The sequence below is a fragment of the Podarcis liolepis genome (genome assembly GCF_965112155.1).
Source record: "Podarcis liolepis genome assembly, chromosome: Z".
Classification (NCBI taxonomy): Eukaryota; Metazoa; Chordata; class Lepidosauria; order Squamata; family Lacertidae; genus Podarcis; species Podarcis liolepis.
In genome coordinates this window covers 12,521,244-12,539,594 of record NC_139570.1, presented here as the reverse complement: position 1 = coordinate 12,539,594, position 18,351 = coordinate 12,521,244, and positions in this window count along the sequence as shown.

Genomic DNA, 18,351 nt, shown 5'->3' with positions numbered 1-18,351 from the left:
AGCCTGGTTTCTCTACTGTGCAGACTGGAATTCCTGATAAGATAGCACCTCCAGGAAGCCCCTCTACTGCAGAGCATAGTGATCTATTGGGTATATAAAGAGTGAGACAATCTTTTAGGCATCCTAGTCTCAAACAGAAGAGGGCTCCGCCCACTAGTGCCAGCACCTTGAACTTAGCTCAGTAGTAAGAATCTAAAAAAGAATATATCTCTGAAAACATTCTGAGTATGGGAATTCATTTTCAGTAACAAAACTGAACAGAGCTTACAGTGCTTCCACACAGAATTCTGTTCCTGATTAGCTTTCTTTCAAACAGCCCAATTTAGGTTGGGAAACTCATTTGGTTGTTGTTATTATTAAACAATTGGAAATTGGAAACCCTTGCTGATGTACTGTGAATCATGTACAGATCCACAAGAAAATCCCAATCCATTTTCTGCCAGCCCTTGATCATAGGGACAGGACAGAATCATAAAGCAGAGAGACCAGCTGAGGCTAGTGTCAGAATTGCACTCCAGGCAGAGAAGGGAGGTTCAGGGGTGAAAGCAGGCAGCAGGGCTAATGAGAATTGTTTAAAGAAGAATGAGTGCTGAGCAGATGAGAAAAGAAAGCAAAAAAACCCCTAGCATTTTACCATCTCACCAGCCTACAGTGTGCGCTCTTTGCCAGAACTACCCAGTAACAAAAGCTTGACATTTGCTCTTTCTGTGCAAATCATACAAAATGTGCACACTGATAAAATTGTTATCCCTGTTTGCCAAAGCCATATACAATATTTTCCCCGCTACACACTCACAATCTTTTTTTTAAAAAAAGGATGAAGATTTACTATATATTTTGGAAAGTTGTTCACTGTGCATTTGGAAACCTTGTAAGAGATTGCAACCAAATTTTGCACCTTGGCTCCTGGGTTTAAGGAGCAGGTTTACATCTGCTTAGATACAACTGGATATCATTTTGAATCAAGATGGTAGACTGAACCTTTCAAAACTGCACTGATGTTTAGGTTTCTTAGAATTTCCAGACAATGCCAGGTACAAGGCCTCTTAGTATTGAATAGTATGGAATTCAAAATATTCCTTTCTCTCTCTGTTGTTTTCCCCTGGCGGTACTGACTTCTCACACTCTCCCCTTGCTTTTTAACTGTAGCATAAAAGGATGCTGGTTAAAGTGCCATTCTTGCAAAGCATATTGTATCCATTGGCATCTGGAGAGGGAAAGATTAGCGAGAACATTGTTGGTATAGGCTCTGCTCTTGAAGTAGTACTGGAGAGCCCTCGTTCCTGAGGCGAGTCTTGTGCGAAGTTCATGGTCAGTGCTTCCAAGAAGCAAATTAAACTCTATAGAGTACAAATATTGTTTTGTAAAGATGGGGAGAGATGCCTCTCAGTCACTTGCATTTGTTGGACGGGGAGTACAAAGTGATCATTAACCAAGGGAATGGATTAAACTACATAGGTAGGAAATACAGATGGAAAACTAACACTGTCAAAATATTATCTCATTTTGCGCCCCCCCCCCCTTTGACCATTCCCTATCAGTTAATGAGAAAAGAAATTGCATTAGGAAAATATCAAGGGGGAGGGAGACAAAATCAGCGAGATTCTCTTAGATGGGACACAGAGTTTTTTCTTGTGTGTCCTTTCTTTTAGGATGCCTGAGTGCTGTTTTGGAACACTTTGTAGGAAAGACGGATTAAAAATATAATAAACTACAGTGGAGAACATGTGTAGAGAGTTGGAGATGGAAGGGAGATGTCACTACATCTCCACCTGCTACTCCCCACTTTTCTTTGCCAGAAAGGTGAAACTTAACGAAGTAGTGTTAACACAAAGCAGCACGTGCTATTGACCAGGGATATGAGCATTTCAATCCTTGCTCAACCATGAAAGTTGATGGGTTGCTGTGGGCCAGGTGCATCTCCCATCATCCCCGCGCACTAGCTTTCTGTCTGGGTCTGATGGGAGCTGGAGCCCAGCAGCAACTGGCAGGCACCCTGTTTAACCCTGGTATACATTTTGCTCCGAGATGGAGAAGAAGGAGGGGGAAGTGTGAAATCTGAATGTGACAACCAAGTTAGTTGCGTAATTAAATATCCAATTTCCTCTGTTCTGGCCCCCACTATCCTTTCTCTGTTGCAGATTATGACACCAGCAAAATAACCTTGGATTTTAATTATGATGTACAGAATTCATGACAGAATTAGGGTTTTTTTTAGTGCCAAAGGATGAAAAAAGGTTCCTTCCAACATGTGAAGACTTTGTAGCATTATGTCTAATGGTGTGTGTGTGTGTGTGTGTGTGTGTGTGTGTGTGTGTGTGTTTAGGAGGGAACTCATAGCTGATCATGTGAACAGGAAATAAAGAAGAATCGTTTAATTTAATCTGCTTATGTTTTCCTCCAGCACTGAACACAGCTGAAAGCCTATATCCCTTTCGGTTTATCCTCCTGTGTGTGTTGTCACACGAGGATCCAGAACTTTACTAGTAGGTTATGTGCTGTGATTTATTTATGTAGTCACTTCTAATAGTGAGAGGCTGAAAGCTGTCTATTTCAATGTTTATTGCACCCCTCAGCATCAAATTCCTAACAATAAATATACTAAATTGCTACTGGAGGTGGGGGGGTGGATACACAGGGTAAATACTATGGCACATCAAGGATATATAAATGAGGGATGGGGAGAAATTGGATTTGGTTCGTTTCTAAAGACAAATCTATCAAATTTGCATGTTCTGAAGCAACCTGAGAATAATAGAGAATCCCTCTATTTCCTAATACGAGCACAATTTTTTTTTTTTGTAGTGTTTCCTCACCCACCCCAAAGAGGTGTGTCCAGTGCTCCAGCCAACCTTGTAGTGCTGTCCATGCCTCTAAAGTTGTGGTCATATAAGAGATGGGGGTGCCCTCCTCTGATTTACTTATAGGATGTCCACATCTATATATTGCCAAGTAATATGTAGTGCATCACCAAGAATCCAGGATGAGAGTGCTGGCAGTTGTATGAAAGGTGCAAATCTAGAAGTAATTGCTATAATAAAAAATAAAAATGCAAACATTCCACCGTAGTGCTCAGCTGACCTGTGTCGGGTCACCTGAGTCTGAGTCTAGTCTGCTGTCTAGGAGCAAATGGTAGACAGACAATTTCAAAAATCTCCTTGGACAGGACATCTAAAAGCAATTCCAATACAGATGCAGTCTGCGGAAGATCTCAACTTTAAAAGGTTTGTTGAAAGAGGAATGTCTATAGTAGGTGCTCAAAACACAAGAAACCGAGTGCATAGGAGCGAACTCTTAGGGGGCGATACACAGGCTAAATGCTATGGCACATCAAGGATATATAAATGAGGGGTGGGGAGAAATTGGATTTGGTTCGTTTCTAAAGACAAATCTATCCAACACAGACAATATATGAGGAGGCTGCTGCCCCCAAGTTGATGAGCATTGCCATTCAAATGATCAGTATGTGCCATGTCTTGTGATCAATTATGTGGAGTGGGGCTTACCTCCCCCTCCCCCATATTTTATTCAAGTTGACAGGGAATTCCAAAGAGTAGGGTGCCCCAGTGCTAAAAATCAAAATCCTATGTTGTGCAGACTGGCCCTCCTGATAAAATGCCTTGCCTGCAGAATGCAATGACCAATTGCTTATGTAAGGGATGATTTTTCAGGTAACCTTAGGATTTACTTTCAACCAGGATTTCAGACCTGATTCAGTCATGGATGTGGTATGTTCCCGACGAAAGCATTAACCATGGTTAACATCATTGCGAAGAGAAAAAGGGAACTCTATGCAGGAGATAAGAGAGAATGGGGAGATGGAGCGTGCAATCCCATTCATGTACAAGTGAAAGCTACAAATCTGACACACACTCCCTTTTTATTTTTACTTTTGAGGGGAGCAGAGTATAGGTGTGTTTGTTTTTTAAAGACTTCACTTAATATAGAAAGGATTGTTTCCCTAAGTCTTTAAAAGTGTCCAAGCTGTGTTTGCCAGCACTTGCTTGCTGCAGCTAAATCCTCTTGCATTATGAGGTTTATACAACGCCATATCACCACCTTGCTCTAAACAGCTGAAGATTGCATTATAATATACAGCATCCAATCATATATAGGTGAATGTGAGTAGTAAAACCCAGGCCTCATAAACCGTCTCTGTCTCAGCACCTGTGCTGCATGTTAATATCATCTCTTCACTTCCCTCTATCATTAAATCTGACAGACCAAATTTTATTCCCGTTTGCCAGGGTGTTAGGATGACTGCCCGCTAAATATGAACCTTAAGCGAAGATGACTTCACCTTGGTACTGTACTTTCTTTGCTTCAATTAACTTTAGCACTTTACCCTGCTTCAATTAACTTGGTGGTGTCTGGCTTCATATTAACACCAGCTCTTCGGTTGAAGGCAAGAAACTTAGATTGGTGGTGGCGGGTGCACAATGGGACAAAAATGAGTTCAGAAAAATGTCTTTGATGACTGAAGTGTCCAATTAAATGATAATTAAGCTATATTTGGGGTAAGGATCTCATTTTAAAATCCCTACATGAAAGTACACACTTGGTGGTTAGGTTTCTGCATCCTTTCTGCCCACAGAAATGCATATAGCCCCCATCTACTCCATTTATTTAAAGCAATATCATACCAGTTTAAACAGCCATGACTTCCCCAAAGGATCCTGGGAAGCGTAGTTTGTTATAGGGTACTGAGAGTTGCTAGGAAACCTCCATTTCCCTCACAGAGCTACAATGGTCAGAGTAGTTTAACAATCAAACTCTCTGCCGAGACAACTTTATTAATTGTAGCTCTCTGAAGGCAATAGGAGTCACCTATTTGTTTATTCATTCATTCATTTGTTTATGTATTTGATCCCTTCATGTGAGGACTGCAGGGCGGTTTACAATATAAAAAGCACAAAAATGCATAACCCCTCCCCCCACAAACAATTTAAAAGGCCATAGATGGCTTAATTAGCCGAAGGCCTGGGAGAAGAGGAAGGTTTTTTCCACAGCCAGAAAAGACCTGTTCTCCAGACTTCTTCCAGAGGAGGCACACAAAGAAGAGCCTCGGATAATAATAATAATAATAATAATAATAATAATAATAATAATAATATTTATATCCCACCCTCCCCAGCCAAAGCTGGTCTCAGAGCAGCTAACAACAATAAAATAACACATCATTCTAAAATCAATTCATTATACAATCACTTCAAATAAAATTAATGGCAACCATTGGGCTAGAGTTCTGTGACGATTGCCAAAGGAGGGAGTCAGGCTGTGCCCTGGCCAAAGGCCTGGTGGAACAGCTCTGTCTTGCAGGCCCTGCGGAAAGATGTCAAGTCCCGCAGGGCCCTAGTCTCTTGTGACAGAGCCTTCCACCAGATCGGGGCCACAGCCGAAAAAGCCCTGGCTCTGATTCAGCCTAACCTCCCTGTGGCCCGGGATCTCCAAGATGTTTTTGTTTGAAGACCGTAATGTCCTCTGTGGGACATATCAGGAGAGGCGGTCCCGTAAGTACAAGGGTCCTAGGCCGTATAGGGCTTTAAAGGTTAAAACCAGCACCTTAAACCTGATTCTGTACTCCACCAGGATCCAGTGCAGCTGGTATAGTACCGGATGAATGTGATCCCGCAGCGAGGACCCCGTAAGGTGTCTCGCCGCGGCATTCTGCACCCGCTGGAGTTTCTGGGTCAGTCTCAAGGGCAGCCCCACGTAGAGCGAGTTACAATAATCCAGTCTGGAGGTGACCGTCGCGTGGATCACAGTGGCTAGGTCAGGGCGAGAGAGGTAAGGAGCCAACTGCTTAGCTTGGCGGAGATGAAAAAATGCCGCCTTTGTTATAGCTGCAATCTGTGCCTCCATGGAAAGGGATGATGATCGCAAGGTCCAGGTCTGTTCATATTGGGAGAGGCAGTCTTTGACAACTTAACAAATAACCGAACAGTCTAAAAGAACTTAATGAAGTTAAGTTATGGCTTAGTTTCTTTAGGTTGTTTGGCGAATAAAAATAATGCCCTTTATGACGGAGTATGAGTATGTATTCAGTAAATGTTTACCTTAAAAACAAAACACAATCCCTGGGTGCACATCATAATAAAATGCACTACACACACCTCAGTCCTGTGTATTTTGTAAAACATTCATGTTTCTGGGCTAGCTCTACCAGAATGACAACTGTGAGTCCTACAACAGCTGCTCCTTGTTTCTCTGCCAGGCCTATTTTTACCTAACCTATGAGAATGGGGCCCTGACGGAATACAGCTACAAAGACTGTTTCTGTTGCTAAATGTACCTAGAGATCATTTAGCTCCGAGTCCTGCAAGATCTGGTCCCTGCCTGGATAATTTTCACTTGGAAGTGACAGCTGTACATTAGGCAGAATGATGCAATTGCCCATGGCAAAAGGAAAGAGCAGTAGTAGGCCCTATCTGTTCATCCTGAGCCCCCAGGCATCTCTGTTCTTGCACAGCACCCCCTGGGCCTCCTAATCTGGCCCACTTCTGAGGTGTAGTAGAGGATGCTATCAAATGACCAGTGCTAAAATAGGACTCAACTATCAGTCTAGACTTTTGTGTGTGAAATGAAGAGAGAGTTCCATCTTGCCCTTTGCTTCAGACAACAGAAAGCCTTGGGCCAGCCCTGACACCTAGCATAGGAGAATAGGGCCCTGACTCAAAACCTAGAAAGAGCACCCTTGATGCTGAAGGTGCTTCAAATGCTTTTTAATAGGGAAACATTAATATGAATGGTATTTGTAAGCATGTAAAAGGGGACTGGAGAATGTATAGCCCTTGGTGTTTTGCTAATCTGGAATCTCCATCATCTCTGATCACATAACATGCTTGCTGGGGCTGATGAGATTTGGAGTTCAACAATATCTGGAGGGCCACAGCAATATATTTATGAAATGTGTTCACTGTATGTTTGCTGTACATAGATATCCCTCTATTTGCTGCTCTATTTAGAGCTGCATCATCTGGAAAAGCAGCATAGAAATAATAATGATTAATAATAATAATAATAATAATAATAATAATAATAATAATAATAATTTATTTCTACCCCGCCCATTCCCCAGCCACTCTGGGCAGCTTCCAATAGAAGGTTAAAAATACATTAAAACATCAGTCGTTAAAAACTTCCCTAAACATGGCTGAATTCCCCTAGCAGAAATAGAGGGCCTCAGAGGGAAGAGGTACTTTCAGCAACAGAATATCCTTTGCATTCCAGAAGGGTTTATTCCCTGGAAACATAGGATTCAGACACGTGTCAAAAGCAAGCATACTAATACATCATGGATATATTTCCCTTTTCAAAATGAGCATTTTTGAAAACTTTTCTGAGAGCCAAGTGATATTAAGTGTGTATTTGAATCCTACTTAAAAAAAATGCAAATAGCATCAGCAAGAGAAGACCTGAATGGTGTCAGTGGTGGAGCCCTTTGCAAGAAAACCAAAAACCAAATAGAAGCTTCAGCAAAGCGATTTTCCTGCAGGCCTCAGCACAGGAAAGAAAGGGTTACATTCATCCCTCCATGCCTGCTGTGAACCTGTTAATTAACACACACAGCTGATGAAATTTGCATTTCTTAAAAAAACACACACCTGTGTGTTAGATGCAAAGAGGGCATTTAACAACAGGTATGGTGTGGCCCTGTGTCTGCTGCAAGTAGTGCACTGTGTGAGTGCCACTTGAAATCATTCCAGCTTTCCATATCTTTCCATTGGCCCTTCATTATCTTGTGAAATATGATAACTTATTTAGGTTCTACGGAACTCATTATCTTTAGCCAGCAACTGTAGTACCCTGTGAAAAAAGAGAGAGAGGGAGAAAGAAATATTTGATTTATTCTCCGTGTTTCCTTTCAAATCTCACATTGAGTATGCTGTGTTTCCTTCTGAAAATCTGAAAATGAATTTCTCCAGCTTGTCTCAGAGAAAGATGAGATGTTTCATGGGGAGGGAACCTGTTAGGCATGTCCTACCATCAGAGGTGAGGGAACTTCAATTTCAATGGTAATTAGTTCTTAAAGACTTGCTGCTGAGTGTTCAGATCACAGGGATGGAACAGTTCGGCTTTTGCTTGAGTAGGGGGCAGTGGGGCAGCTGTATTGTTAATTGGCCATCTTAGCCTGCGGTAAGATGCAACAATCACAGAATGTTTCCCCAAACATTGTCGATCATGAGCAATTATCAGCTGAGGTCTACTCAATGTAAACCCACTGAAATTAGTGTACCTAGCTTAGTTGTGTTTGTTACTTTCAGTGGGTCTACTCTGCGAAAAAAACTTAGTTGAATATCACCCCTTGTATCTCATTCGTCCCCCTTCCCAGGGAAAGAATATCAGTGAGTGATGTGATGTCATCATGCTGTGAGTGCACCTGCCTTCCAAGGCAATAACCAATACTGTGGATCAGGGAGGGTTGATAAAGGGAAGTCTTCTTTCTGCACATAACTGTTAGTTTTCCTTCTGCACAAAACTGCTCCATTTTGGGGAAGCCTTGCTCCTCTTTTCTCTTGCTTTCTGAGAAGTCTTGCTCGTAGGTTTTTCCCTGCTTTTGCACACACTGTACGAACCTGCTCTTCACACCTAGCTGACCACAACTACAGAACTTGATTATTACATTGTCTCATGCTATGATCAATCATTAGTAACAGACATCCCAAGCTCATGGAAAACAAACTGTACCTGTTCTCCATGCCTACCTGATTGTTATATTGTTTGTGCCATATTAATCTCTAGTTACAATTCAATTAGGAGGCTTCATGCCTGTCTAGTTCTAGCTCCGATTCCCAGCCTTTACTCCATCAATGATAAATGATCACATGTAATCCCCACCTCTCACATGTAATTCCCGCCTTAGTACTTATGTTAACCAATCACAAGTTTCTTTGTGTATGTATCAACCAATCAGCCACAGGCCCACCTGTGGCAATGCTTGCAATATTCAATAAAATAGGCTCCCAGGGCCCGCCCTGACAGACGCCTCATGTTACACCTGCCTCTCTCGTCTCCCGTGATTTTTCATTCCTACAGGTTGAAGCATAATTACATCATATGGCACTTTCACCCCATGGAATTCAAGGAATTCATATAAGGAGCAGAGTAGGATCACAGTTTTGGTTCCCAACCTAGACAAGCTCAATTTGTGCAGGTCCTGCAAAGCTGCCATTCTCACTGTGGAAGCTGGAATACTGCTTTTTCAGGATTTAGGCGGAGAGGTTCAGAGCCCCTTACCATTGTACATGAAATTGAGTCTGTGTAGACCATGAATGGGAGGTCCTTTTTCCATCGTCTCATAGCTAAACTGCCAGGGACTGAAAACAAGCACACATATGAATATATTTGGGAGGGGAAATGAACCAATCTGCCTTTAAAGCCAAACTTCCTTAATTTTCACTTTCCAGAACAATATGTCAACTAAAACAAACGCACCCTTCAAAATTGAACCTTTCCTGAATTATGCAATGTATTACTTCTCCAGCCAGCTAATGTGGATGAAAAGACTTATGCTGGGATGAAAGTATGCATTGTGAGAATAATGTACAAAACTGCTTTATACTAGCGAAAACTTTTAGGGAAAAATGTGTAGGAAATGGAGAAATTCACACCCAAATGCTGGTTAGTTTCCATATTTATTTATTTTTTTAAAAAAAACCTGTTGTGAAAATGTAGAGAACTGAACTCAAATCAGGGATGGCCAACAGGTAGATCGTGATCTACTGGTAGATCGCGAGGACTCTGTGGTAGATTGTGGTAGATCACTGTCCCCCCCCCCCCCGCCCCAAAAGCTCAACAAGCTTGACTTCCCAAAAAAGCTCAAAACTTTGGTAGACCACTGCCAGTTTTTTTATAGTGGGAGAAGATCTCAGTCTCTTGAAAGTTGGGCATGCCTGATATACATCTACAGATTACACTCTTGTATATCACAGACTTTCAACATAATTATGCATAAGGAACATGGAAAGGGGACGCTCCCATTAGAATCCTGTCTCTTTTTCATTGTGTGCAGCAAAGGATCTCTAATTTTAACAAAGTAGTAGGATAATCTTAATTGAAGAGGTAACATTTTTAAAGCAACTCAAAGTCCAGGAGGAGGCTAAACGGTTTTGGATTTTTAAGGGTTTCCAAGATCTGCTACTGAGATAGTGCACTTTTAAATCGTTTTCGAAAGAAACAACAGCACTGCAACTCATGGCCATTCAGCAAAATGCATCATTATAAATATCATGAGTCAGTATCATCAAACATGAAACAGAAACTTCATCTGGGGAATTGAATCAAGTAAAAAAGAAAAACCCTACTCTGGTTTCACTTAATGCTTTCCCTAGTGAAAGGTGATGAAAACAACTGATGTTCTTCCAGCGCAAACACCAGTTCTTCTTGCCAACTGCTATGTAAGAGAATGTTTGCAGTTTTCCAGACTAATCCTAGGCACAACTTTGGCAGCTGAAGCATCAATAAATGAACACAATTCAAGAACACCATTTGGGCAGCGTGAGGGACAAGGAAACAAAATGTAAGAGGAAAACTATTGCCAGGAATTCCAGTCCTTTAATCAGGAATTTAGGGCTTGTCCACACTTCTCCTTGCCCAAGGAGTGCCAACTCTATGTCTTCGGCCCCCTAACATCTGTTGGGAGAGTGACTGGGGCCCATCAATGTTGAGGGGGTGGAGGAGGCCAAGCGCAAAGCTGAGTGTGGTATGGCTCCTGAGTGTTAGAGAGGAGGAACCACCAGCCTTTGAAGCTGTGCTGTGCTAGACTCCACGCTTAGCCTCCTCCTGAAGATGTGACATTGTGTGCAAGATGTCACACAAATGTGATGCGTGCATGACATCACACATGTGTGTGACACATGCCAGGGCCCCTCAATCTTGGGTGTAAGTCAGCGCCTCTCCCCTGCCCTGTGCCTAGAAAGCATGGGTCCAAGCAGTTTTCCATTTTCTCCACTACATTCCCCAGGAGAAACAGCTCTATACTGCGGAATCAGAGCAAATGTTCATCCATGGAAAACCCAATTGACATTTGCTCTTACTCAGTTGTAAAGAGCAGGTTTTCCTGGCAGGGGGAAGTGGCAGGACAAGCAGAAGTGTTAACAAGCCCTCAGATATGTGTCCTAGCCAACAGCTTGGGGCTGAATGCTCAGGCTTCAGGATCAGTAGTTGATCTGCAGGAGGTTTGGAGCTTTTGAACTAGTCAAACCTAGTACAAATGTTGGGAACCTTCCCTGTTGCCTGATAATTTGGTAACTTCTGGGTTTTGGCACGTCTAGAAGCTGCAGCCCAACTCAAACCTCCAGTTGAAACTGACCTTAGGGAACCTGAGCTGGAGCATGTGCACAGCCAGCTGAGATTAAGGTAAGGATGCAGAACTTGTGGTTGTCCCAAATGTTGTTGGACTCCAGCTTTCACCAGCCCACTATTTATATATACTACAAAGGATTGGAATAAGTTGTTGTTGTTGTTTGTACTCATAGATCACTACCATGTTATTCTCTTCCAGTAATATGCAAAACAACAACAAAACCTGCTTCTGGACACTGCACAATATGCTTTCAATTTCTCCTCAAAGCTCCATGGAATTTGTATCTTTACTCCATTTACTGATATAAGTAGCAATCATGAATAAAAATCCTCTGGTCTGACTGTTAGTGCAGAACTAGCCATTACAAAGGACGCAAGGATGCCACTGGAAAAAGGAGCATTATATCAAGGCACTGATCTACCACCACACACACCACAAATTTTAAAGGAGGGAGTTTGTTTCCAGAGATGTCGCTGTACATAATTGCCTCAGTTCTATGATAATCCTTCTATTCTTTGTTCATGAAACTCCTCCAAAGAGCAAATGTCTTTGGGACTAGGGTGTTGAGTTCATGCCTTTGAGTGTGCTGTTGGGTAGCTTATATGGTGCCCAGCAAATGTTGTTAGACTTCAACCCCCATAATTCCTGACTATTGACCAGGCACCCCCAAACTCAGCCCTCCAGCTGTTTTGTGACTTCAGCTCCCATTGTCCCTAGCTAACAGGACCAGTGGTCAGGGATTATGGGAATTGTAGTCCCAAAACATCTGGGGGGCCAAGTTTGGGGATACCTGCCATTGACTATACAGGTCAAGGCTGATGGTACATTGGATTTCATTAACATATTCAGGGCACCATGCTGGTTAGGCTTTTACTAGAAGGCCCTTAGTCTGATCCAGACAAGCAGTTCTTACGTTCTCCTTATAAATCTTTTGAACCCCATTCATGTGCAAGAAAAGTTTTATTTGGACTAGCTTCTCTCTCACTCGCATTCTCTCTCTCTAAGCCTGACAAACTGTTCAACCTAAATGCTCGTTTTTATCTAATGCAACAGCATTATGAAGGATTTCAGGCATTTATCTCATAATCTGTGTCCAACTTTCTAGTACATGCAAATTGGATGGTGTCATCTGGAGCAATTGTCAAGTTCAATGACTTTTTCATTAAGTGCAAAGGACCTTAACATGTTAACCTTCTTTTGCTCTGGGCCAATGATCTCCCTTGTAAAAGATTCCATTGTGGGCAGAGGTGCTTTATCAATGCTAACATGTCTAACTCATGAGCTATCAACCTTTTAAAAACTGAAATGACTGCTCAGGCTTTGAAACTTGAGTTTTACCTGCATGGCTGCTGGGCTATGAAGGGCTTTCGTTCCTAGTTAATTAGCTTCAGGGGGGTCAAGATATTAGGCCCAGAAGCCTGTGGAAAATGGTTCCTTCTAACCTAGACTGGTCCTAAATCCTGCTGCGGCAGCACTGGAGCTTTGCCTTCTCAAAATACAGATTATCTGACCTTATACATAGGTGTATTCCTACATAGCTCGTGGACAGACTGAGGCTTTGTCACCAGTACCCCAAATCTCTTTTTCTGTCTCTCTTCTCAGACTTACCAAAGGCTGACCCATTAGGATGACTTGGGTACTGACCCACCAACCTTAGCTAGCTGTCCACCAGTCTGTCTCCTCATCCTCCATTGTTTTTTTTTATTATTGTTATTGCCCACCCTTCATCAGCAGTTCCCAGGGTAGTTTACAACAATTTACAGTTCTGAAGTTAGAGTATAGTCACAGGAACTGGGTGGGCCCTAAAACACACATCTTGGGTGCCAAAGACCAGGGTGAAGATGTGTATTCACCATTTACCCAAACCCACATATTGAGGATGCCTGATACAACTCTTTAGGGAGAGAATTCCACAATTTAGGGGCTGTCTCAAATAATGCCCTGTCCCAAGCTAGCACTGCTCAAACTTTCAAGGGAGGTGAAACTACTAAGAGGGCCCCCACTGCTGATGTTAACATCTTGGAGGGTCTGTAGGGTAAGAAGTGGTCTTTCAGATATTTGGGACCAAAGTCATTTAGGGCTTGCAATGAGTCCAGGGAGTGCCTCTGCCTGCTAGCTTCCTCCTAATTAATCCCAGTTTTGTCCCTTTGCAGGGTACAAAACAAGAATTAATTGACACTGTCTGTCATTGGCTCTGACTCCATCTACTGTTGAGCTCCTCCGTCCTACTGGTCCCAATGGGCACCAGTAGGGCTGGTCAAGGGACGCGGGTGGCGCTGTAGGTTAAACCACTGAGCCTAGGTCTTGCCAATCGGAAGGCCAGCAGTTCGAATCCCTGCGACGGGGTGAGGTCCCATTGCTCGGTCCCTGCTCCTGCCAACCTAGCAGTTCAAAAGCATGTCAAAGTGCAATTAGATAAAAAGGATACCGCTCCGGTGGGAAGGTAAACAGCGTTTCCGTGCGCTGCTCTGGTTTTGCCAGAAGTGTCTTAGTTATGCTGGCCACATGACCCGGAAAAACTGTCTGTGGACAAACGTCAGCTGCCTTAGCCAGTAAAGCGAGATGAGCACCTCAACCCCAGAGTCATTCACGACTGGACTTAATTGTCAGGGGTCCTTTACCTTTACCTTTTTAGGGTGGTCAACCCATGAGGCAAGGTGAGGCACCTGCCTCGGGCAGCAGAATTCACAGGGGCAGCAGATCCAGTCTCCAAGGAAGGCTTCCCCAGCTGTCGCTGCCACTCACTCCTTGGAGGCCAGATCTGCCTCCTCTTCTGCCTCCTCCTCTGCAGCTCAAAGGCTCAGTGAATAGGAGGTGCTGCTGGTCACCCCTAGGGAGGAAATGGAGCGGGGTGCATTCTGGGGCCTCCTGGGCTCTGCAGCTACTCAGCATGATTCAGAACAGCCCCCTTTTCCCCTAGCATATGCATTTTTGCACACATTACTTGGTTACTGTGTTGCAAAGTTCATAGACATGTAATTACAAAGGATGGCACAGTTTCAGTTCCTGGATTGTTTGGGAAAGTGTGAATTAGTATGCTTGCCTTTAAATGCAAACTGAATCAAATCTCTCCCTGATCTCTGGCCCCAGCCCTGACCAGGTAAGCGGCAGTGATTCCCCCACATCACCGGCTACTATGTCATTAGCGTGATATTAAACATTATTCCAATGTTTTTCTTATCCATCATTCCTCCCTGGCCCCTCATTTTGGTACATTAATAAGATTCCTCAACAGTATGTACAGAACCCAGAAGTTTAATAAGTTTGAGAGCAAATCAGGAGGTCAGGCTGAGAGAGCCAGTCATAACACAAGGAGACCAAAAGGCAGACAAATTTTGTTCTTAGGTGTAATGGTTCTAGGGGTTGCTCGTGCGTAAGCCTGTGCCAACACCTGGCTGGGTTGCCTGAGTGAACCTTTCCTGTTCGGACAGCCACTCACCCGTGGCTGTCTTAATATCTGGCAGAATCCGTCAGTGGGCGTTTCTTAAACTTCTTCCAGCAAAGAAGCTCTTTGACGCCCAGTCTCCTCCTACTCTCCCTGCGCGGAAGCCTTCTGCGCAAGGAGGGCGTAGGCAGCGGAGGAACCTTCCTCTCCCCGCTGGTCCCTGGCAAGGAGTCATGTGACCACCTCGCTGATTCCCCCATCTGCCCCCCTTCCCCACTGGAGCTACGCTGATTCCCTTCCCCAGAAGATGGGCTGCCTCTCCCAATCCCGGGACGCTCTCTGGGATCCCTCTGGAGCTTACTCTCTCCCTCCGTCACTGATGGCAGTTCCCTGACATTAGGATTTCATTCTAATAATAATAATAATAATAATAATAATAATAATAATACTAATACTAATACTAATAATAATACTACTACTACTAATAATAATAATAATAATGTGTCCTTTGTTGCTCCAGAAAAAATGGAGAAATTCTCTGGGTGTGGGTTTGTTTACATCATGCTGTGAGATGAAAAAAGCGGGAGAGAAAAACTATTAGTACATTAGAAAATAGAGGTTGAAGTATCTGCTTTTGAGGAGAAATAATATTGATTTCACTGCATCATAGATTCATTCTGAATGTATAAGCAGAGTGCACTTCATCTTAATTGTAAAGCAGTGCACTTCTTAACCACATCCATGCCTCCTCATCTGGCAATGGAAACAGCATGCAACAAAAGGTAAGAACAGAAGAGCCCCACCGTATCTGGCTATAGGCCTATATGTTCAACCATTCTGTTTGCGCACTGGCCAACCACGTGCATCTTCAAAACCCGTAAACAAGATCCTAGTGTAATAGCACTCTTCTCACTTGTGATCCCCAGCAACTAGTATGCAGCAGCATTCTGCCTCCGGAAGTAGTGGTGAAACATTGCCATTGTGACTAACAGTTGATTCATTTATTTACTCCTCTGTTAAAGCCTTCCAAGAATGCAAGGCAATCCTTAATTTAAACCAAACAAGTCTTTCTTTGGTCAACATGTTGCTGTGTTGAAATGAGGGCAAAACCAGACGATGCTAAACTTGTGCCTGGGAAATGGGCACCCTATTCCCTTGGTTCAGCGTTAGAGGGCCTAAGCTAATAAGGCCTGGTGGACATCCACTGACATCAGGGCTTACTCACTGGTGGCACCAAACCTTGTCAGATGGCCATCCGAGATATTAGAAAGGGGCATGGGTCAATCTGATTCACGAATGTCTACATGGGTTGGGACTTATGCATGCAAATAGCCTTTGTATTTCCTCAAGTCTTGAATTGTTCTAACTTGTTTTCTTTTTTAGTGGTAAATTGGCAAGAGTTTTGCTGGCTGGCTTGCTTGCTGAATTTTCTTTTACATTTTCTTTGGCTGTGCTTCTATTGGCTCTTCTCTGTTGGTTTTTTTATTGTTGTTCATGTGTATCTTTTTAGTGCCTTGTGCTGTTGATTTTAACTGGCTTATTTTAATATATACAATATATACTATAGTAATTCAAATAGTATGAATAATAAAAACAAAAACTAATTAGTTCATTATCATGGCAGAAGGTGCACTTTGTTCAAATTTAACTGCCAAAAATTAGGAATAATTCACAGCAGAAACTGCATGCATGTTCGGATTCTGAACCAAGTGAATTGGTTATGACATTCACAAATTTGTCATTTTTTATTATTATTTTTAGCGAATGAGTCTAAAACTATCAGAAATGAATCTGAGGGAAATACCAAAGGGATTTGGTCCCCATCTGCACTATTCATTTAAAGCAGTGTTGTACCACTTTGAAGAGTCACAGATTCCCCCGAAGAAACCTGGGAACTGTTGTGTGTTAAGGGTGGTGAGAGTTGTTAGGAGACCTCCTGCTACCACCCCGGGCTGCAATTCCCTATTAGTCTCTCTTCCCAGTGAACTCTGGGAACTGTTGCTCTGTGTGGGAATGGAGGTCTCCTAACAACTCTCACCACCTTTAACGAACTATACTTCCTAGGATTCTTTGGGGGAAGCCATAACTGTTAAAAGTGGTATGATGATGCTTTAGATACGGTATATGGTGCAGATGGGGCCCCACTTTCTGCTGCTGCAGTGGCCAGGACTTAATTTAAGAATAAAAGGGTAAAAGAATACTGGGAAATAATTTATAATGAATTGAAAAAAATGTTTAAAAGTAATTTTCAAAACAAACAAACAAAACTCCAAAAAACAGAGTCCTTTTTGCTGGGGATAATTCAGACGGAAATTTCCAGGTGTCAAAAAAGGTAATTTGTGTATCCCACTACTGCGGCCTGTGTTTCGTTAGACCAAAAATGGAAAACAAGCGAGGTCCCAACTAAAGAAGAATGGCAACTTAAACTGATGGAATATGTGCAGCTTGTGGACCTAACATGTAGAATAAGAGAACAAGAAGAACATACATTTAAAGAAGATTGGAAAATGTTTATTGAGTATATGGGTGAAAATTGTGTACATTTGAAAACGTTGGCAGCTTTAAGATAAATTCAACAGTGTAAATAAGTTTTGATTGATGTAAAAATGAAATACTGAATGGTTTAGTTTATGTAAACTATGCAGCGGTCTATGGCATGCAAACTGAACCATGGAAAGCGAAGAAGGGAAGTCATTGATATGGTAAGGTTGTTTAAATGAATATTCTAAAATGTAAAATAGAAAAACTTAATAAAAATTATACAGAAAAGGACTTAATTTAATAGGCTTAAGCTGCAGGAGGGTAGATTTTGGTTCAGCTTTAGGAGAAATGTATTGACACTAAGAGTAGTTTGACAGTGGAACCAGTTGCCTAGAGCAGTGTTTCCCAACCGGTGTTCCCCGGCACACGAGTGTGCCGTGAGACACCGGCTGGTGTGCCGCGAGATGCCTGGAGGGAGGCGGGCGAGTCGGGCGGCGAGAGGCGGGGCGGGGGCAGCGAGGAGAGGCCGCGCCTCCTGCTGCTGCCTGGCGCTCCTCCTCGCAGCCGGCAGCGCTGCCTGGGCGCCTCCGCGCGACTCTGTCTCGCTGGGTTTGGTCTCCCAGCAGAGACGGGTCACACGCGCCCCTCCCTCCCTCCCTCAGCCTGCGCGGAGGCGGATTGAGCGCAGCTGAGAGGAGCTGCCGAGGGAAAAAACGTTCACTTTTGTGCGTCCCTCCCGTCGTGACGCTGCGCGCTGACGTCACGGGGCGGGGCTTTAATGGTGGTGTGCCGCGAGATTTTTTTTTAGTACACAGGTGTGCCGTTGCCCAAAAACGTTTGGGAAACACTGGCCTAGAGGGGTAGAGCTTGATTTGCCCTTGCTGGACCAGAGATTTAATAGTGATGTCCTTGCACTGGGTTTCCTTCATTGGTCAGTGGTTAGACTAAATCAGGGATGGTGAACCGGTTACCCTCCAGATGGGATACAAGCTCCATCATCCCTCATCAATGGCTAAGCTGGCAAAGGCTGATGGGAGTTGGAGTCCATCAAGACCTGTAGAGCTTTAGGTTCCCTTGCCCTGGATCCCTCCAGCGCTATGATCTGATGACTTTTATCTAGTCCAAGGTCGAAGTTCTGTTTATAGCAGAATTTGGAATAATTTGCTTCATAAAAAATTAA